Raw genomic sequence first — 6,000 nt, 5'->3', positions numbered from 1 at the left:
GATGAAGTAGGGACCCATACGCTTCCCAGGAGCACTCCAATTCTGTATAAAAACAATGGAATTGTGTTGGCCAGAGACAGTGGTTCTGCAAGCTGAATTTGGTCTAAGGACTAGTGATTTGCATGGGATAAATGTTTGAACTGTGCAAGAAAACGTTGTTCCCAATATTCTTTTTATTACTTTTCTTCAATTTTTGATATTATAGAAATCAGTTGTTTAGGAGTCTAGTGGATGTCAGTTCAAAAGGTTCTGCCTCATATTAGGTTTCCTGATCATTTAGTTTTATTTTCATATGACTGTTGGTTAGCTGTGTTTCAATGAATATTTTCATTTCTTGGATATCAGTTGTAAGGAAAAATTGCTAAATATGACACTTTGTTACTGAATGTATTGGGTCTATATCTGGGTATTTACTTATGAATTATTTCTGATAGGAAAATATTATGGCTGCAATATTAACTTCTTTTAGCATTAATATTGCATTTGAAATGTGAACTAAACTCTTTTAAAATATTTTTTCCTATTTTAAAATCCACTACGGTAGCAGTTAAGAATATGAGTTTTTTTTTTTTTTTTCTTTCTTTTTTTTTAAAAAAATATGGAACGCTTCACGAATTTGCGTGTCATCCTTGCGCAGGGGCCATGCTAATCTTCTCTGTATCGTTCCAATTTTTAGTATATGTGCTGCCGAAGCGAGCACAGAATATGAGTTTTTAAAGTAAGACAAGCTTGGGCTCAAATAGTAGTTCTGTATCTAGTTGTGTATCTCTGAAAAAATAACTTCAACTCTTTATACCCCAGTTGTATTATCTGTAAAATGAGGTTAATAATTTCTACCTTACAATGCTGTTTTAGGAATCAATGAAACTGTGTCCCTTGCAAAAAATAAAATAAAATAAAATAATCAATGAGATAGGAGGGACTTTCCTCTCAGTCCAGTGGTTAAGGATTTGCCTTCCAATGCAGAGGGTGTGGGTTCAATACCTGGCTGGGGATCTAAGATCTCACATACCTTGCGATCAAAAAACTAACACATAAAACACAGAAACAATATTGTAACAAATTCAATAAAGACTTTAAAGCTGGTCCACATCGAAAACAATCTTTAAAAAAAAGAATAAATGAGATGAGAAATTAGTTCAGTTCAGTCTCTCAGTTGTGTCCAACTCTTTGCGTCCCCGTGGACAGCAGTACGCCAGGCTTCCCTGTCCATCATGAACTCCTGGAGCTTACTCAAACTCATGTCCATTGAATCGGTGATGCCATCCAACCATCTCATCCACTGTCATCCCCTACTTCTCCGCCTTCAATCATTCCCAGCATCAAGGTCTTTTCAAATGAGTCAGTTCTTCCCATCAGGTGGCCAAAGTATTGGAGTTTCAGCTTTAGCATCAGTCCTTCCAATGAATATTCAGGACTGATTTCCTTTAGAATGAACTGATTGTATCTCCTTGCTGTCCAAGGGACTCTCAAGAGTCTTCTCCAACACCACAGTTCAAAAGCATCAATTCTTCGGCACTCAGCTTTCTTTATAGTCCAAATCTCACATCCATACATGACTACTGGAAAAACCAAAGCTTTGACTAGATGGACCTTGGTTGGCAAAGTAATGTCTCTGCTTTTTAATATGCTGTCTAGGGCGGTTACAACTTTTCTTCCAAGGAGCAAGCATCTTTTAACGAGTTAGTATCATGCTATATGTGTCACTTATTATTATCATTATTAATTTTAAATTTTATATGGTATAATATTGCTGTTATGTTTGTTCCTAGGACAGTATATTGTATTGGCAGATGATATCTGGTAGGAGAATGGTTCCTTATGACATAAACCAATTTTGAAAAAGAAGCTAGTGGAGTCCAGTAGTTTTCTTAAGTGACAGATCCTTTGAGGCATCTCCCCATGGTCTAATAAGATCACCTGGGAGAAGATGTTATCATTTCCCTCTGGGGAAGGGAGCTCTGTTTATTCTTTCTGGACACAAAGTACTTTGTAAGATCAAGAAAGCAGAGGGGAGGGGGGCTGGCTAGAGTAAGGTCATCTGAGGGAGGCTTTCCTCAAGGTCATCCTTAGTAACACAGGTTAACCATGAAGAATAGTCTTTTTGTTTGAATGAAATATAATAATACAATGGCCATTTTTAAAAAAAGGAAAAAAGAGGGATTTTGCAAATGGTATGGTCCTTACCCAGCAAATTGGAAAACTATGAGGAAGTTCCTTTCTAGCAAAAATGACCAATAGCCTTGCATATTCAGGGGGGCAGAAGGCCTTGGTGTAAGTTCCTGTTCTTCCTGCCTGCTTTCTATGTGGCTATAAGCTGCTCCCTGCCCGCGGAGGCAAGCCGGGAAAAGGAAACTAGACAGAGTGGGAAAACCTCCTCTGTGGCGGATCGCTTAACCTCTCTATCTTTTGTTTCTTTCTCTGCAGAATGGGAGTCATAACTGAAACCTGAGTCCGTGGATGGGAAAACAATTTATAACCTGCGAAGACAAGAAGTCAGCCCCATAACTCATCTGTGTTGGTCCAGCAATAGCTCAGTAAATCTCTTTCCTCTGGGGTCCACATGGTGACAGAGAACGGTTGGCCTGGGAAAATGTCGCACTAAGAACTTGAATGTAAAATCTCCTCTTGGCTTTTCTAGAGGAGCCTAGAGATTCTCCAAAGAGGGAGATACTCAGCTGGGCCCTGGGTGGGATCCTGGTACTGCCACCTATTAGTTATATGATCTTAAAGTGACCTCTTAACCCCTCTAGGCTTCAACTTCCTCATCTATAAAATGGAACGATATTACTACGTACCTTATAAGGTTGTTTCAAGTAGAGAATGGCAACCCATTCCAATATTCTTGCCTGGAAAATTCCGTGGACAGTCCAGCTGGGCTACAGTCCATGGAATGTACTGGTTGCAAAGAGCCGGACATGACTGAACATGCACGAGCTTAGGGTTGTTAGGTAAAGTTGAGTACAATAATCTATGTGAGGTGCTAGATATGTCTTCATTGGCTTGGTGAATATTTATTGAGTGCTTACTGTATGCAAGGCGCTCCTGTATTTCCAGGAGCTCAGGACAGAGGGGTAGACCACATCCAGGAGGGTTTTTGCCCACCTTCGTTGCCCCCCCACCCCACCGGGTTAGGTTCCAGTGGACAAGACAGAGAGTGAGCAATCAACCACATCATGGTGATGTACACTGTCATGTAACAACAGGCACTGGGAAGTGCTATGAATAAAACAGTACAGGTTAAAGGCACACAACTCCAAGGTGGAGAGGTTGTGACTTTAGACGGAGTGGTCAAGGATGGTCTAAGATAGGGATCTTTGAGCAAAGACCTGGTTGAATGAGGCCATGGGTCATGCAGACATCGGGCTAAAGAGCATTCCAGGTGGCGCCAATAGCACTTGACACTTAGTACTTGATGAACACTAGCTTAAAATAAAGGGAACAGATGGCATCTCATGCTTGCACTCAATCGCTAAGCCAGGCCCGAATCTTTTGCAATCCCAAGGACTGCGGCCCGCCAGGCTCCTCTGTCAATGGGATTCCCCAGGGAAGAATACCAGAGTGGGTTGCCATTTCCTACTCCAGGGGATCTTCCTGACCCCGAGATCAGACCCACATCTCCTGCATTTTGGCAGGTGGATTCTTTACCACTGAGCCACCTAGAGGGCATCTCGTCAGACATAAATGTGGGAATTTTTATCCATAATGATAACATGCTGAAAGGAACATTGATTGCGGTCTGGAGTCTCCAAGGCCTTGTCTCCAAAGAGATAAAAACTGGACAGTTTACCTTACCTTTTGGAGTCCTTAATGATGCTTTCAGAGGAAAAATCAGATGCCCATCCCAACCTGGCAAAATACACAGTGGAGATGTGTGCAGCTCTTCTCTTTCTTTTTTTATCCCTTCACAAGAGAGCAGTATGCTCAGTGGGTAAACAAGCAACAATAGGAAAGTGAGATTAAAAGAAGGTAATGGGCCCGTTCAAAGTCAAATATTGCATATTAAAACACATGCACGGGATCTAGAAAAATGGTACAGGCAAACCTGTTTTCAGGGCAGGAACAGAAACAGAGATGTAGAGAAAGGACATGTGGACACAGGGGGCGAAAGGGAGGATGACACGAGCTGGGAGATTAGGTGTGACATAAATACACCAGGCTTCTCAGGTGACACTAATGGTAAAAAAAAATTGGCCTGCAAATGCAGGAGACCTAAGAGACATGGGTTTGATCCCTGAGTTGGGAAGATCCCCTGGAGGAGGACATGGCAACCCACTCCAGTATTCTTGCCTGGAGAATCCCAAGGACAGAGAAGCCTGGTGAGCTACGATCCATAGGGTCACAAAAGGTGGTACACAACTGCAGTGACTTAGCATGCCTTCACAGTACCCAGTGTAAAATAGATAGCAAGTGGTAACCTGCCGTAAGGCGCAGGGCGCTCAGCTTGGTGTTCTGTGATGACCTAGAGAGTTAGGACGGAGGGTATGGGAGGGAGGTCCAAAAGGGAACAGATGTACGTATACCTATAATTGATTCACTGCATTGTATAGCAGAAACTAACACAACATTGTAAAGCAATTATATTCCAATAAAAAAAGCCCCCCCCCCCAAAAAAAAAGCAGATAACTATGTAGCAGGGAGCGCACTCAAGTGAACGCAAATGAAGGCTGAAATCTCTTTCCCTGGTGCTCTCCTCAGTAAATAACATGTTTACTCATTCATTGCACTCTTCATTCATCCCTTTGTTCAATATTTGCTGTATCAATCCTAAGATGTGGCATCAGTGGAAAAGAGCTGAATGAGATATTCCTACCCTATCCCCCCAAATGATGGCTCAGAGAAATAAATGATGGGGTCTCCATGGCATTGTCAAGTATTTAAAATGCAGAAGATGGTACAGCCAACTCAGCAAGGGACTCATGGAAGGAACATTTCCATCAGGTCTTTATGTATGAATACTATTTTGTAGGAAAAGAAAGAATTGTTGTAGGGAAACGATCACAAGGATAGGTAGAGCAGAAACTGTGTATGGAGTGATGACAAATCAGTGTGGCAGGACCACTGGGCATGCAGTAGGTGCCAAGGAGGAGACTGGAGGGGTCGGTTTGGGAACAGATTGTAAAAATCTTTATGTGCTAATGAGGACCTTGGAATCTATCATGAAAACGAGAAACCGATAGGGAACCATGAAAAACATTTTCTTGACTTCCCAGCATCTCCTTTTGGAATAATTCTCCCCCTTTCAATAATTATGTTTTCCAAATCATAAGAGCCAGGGGCTGGCTCTGTTTGGTCCCCAGGTGGGACTTAAGCCAGGCTAGGAGAGTACTTTAGGTTCTTGGTCATAGTGATTGGTTCCCGAGTGGCCATGTGACCCATTTTTGATGGAGTTCTTAGGAAAATATGTTTTCTGGGGAATTGTTAAGTGTTATGTAGGTTGGACTGCAAGCAGTCATGGTAATATAATGTGAAAAGACTCTGAGAATAAGACTCTTGGAAGAGATCCATGAAGGTGAAGGCAAAATATCAGAAAACAGAGTGAGTGAAGGAGAAAGGATTGAAAAAGATGAAACTTACTGATATTATTCAACCCTTGAATTCATTTCTACCTCAAGCTAACACCTTTTAGAAATCTGAGGTTCAATGAGCCAGCAAGTTCCCCTTAGTTCCTAATCTCATTTGAGTCATGCTGTCTGTCACTGCCAGTAAATGAGGTGACTGATTAATATAAGAGTCACGAGTAGTTTATTAGTTGTTGTTCAGTTGCTAAGTCATGTCCAACCCTTTGTGACCCCATGGACAGCAGCATGCCAGGCTTCCCTGTCCTTCGCCATCTCCTGCAGTTTGATTAAATTTATGTCCAGTGAGTCAGTGATGCCACTCAACCATCTCATCCTCCATTGTCCCCTTCTCCTCCTGCCTTCAGGCTTTCCCCACATCAGGGTCTTTTCCAGTGAGTCAGCTCTTCACATCAGGTGGCCAAATTATTGGAATAGGATG

At 42.0% G+C, this 6,000-nt stretch overlaps 1 non-coding gene across 1 annotated transcript; it reads right to left on the bottom strand.

The window, feature by feature from the left end:
• Nucleotides 1–592: 592 nt before the first annotated feature.
• Nucleotides 593–700, bottom strand: LOC122702389. The gene has a single exon (XR_006343248.1). It is a non-coding gene; the product is annotated as a U6 spliceosomal RNA (small nuclear RNA).
• Between the last annotated feature and the right edge of the window lie 5,300 nt (nt 701–6,000).

Source organism: Cervus elaphus, chromosome 10 (assembly GCF_910594005.1).
Source record: "Cervus elaphus chromosome 10, mCerEla1.1, whole genome shotgun sequence".
Taxonomy (NCBI): Eukaryota; Metazoa; Chordata; class Mammalia; order Artiodactyla; family Cervidae; genus Cervus; species Cervus elaphus.
The sequence above is the reverse complement of the archived record's forward strand: the minus strand, read 5'-3'. Positions and strand labels throughout refer to the sequence as shown.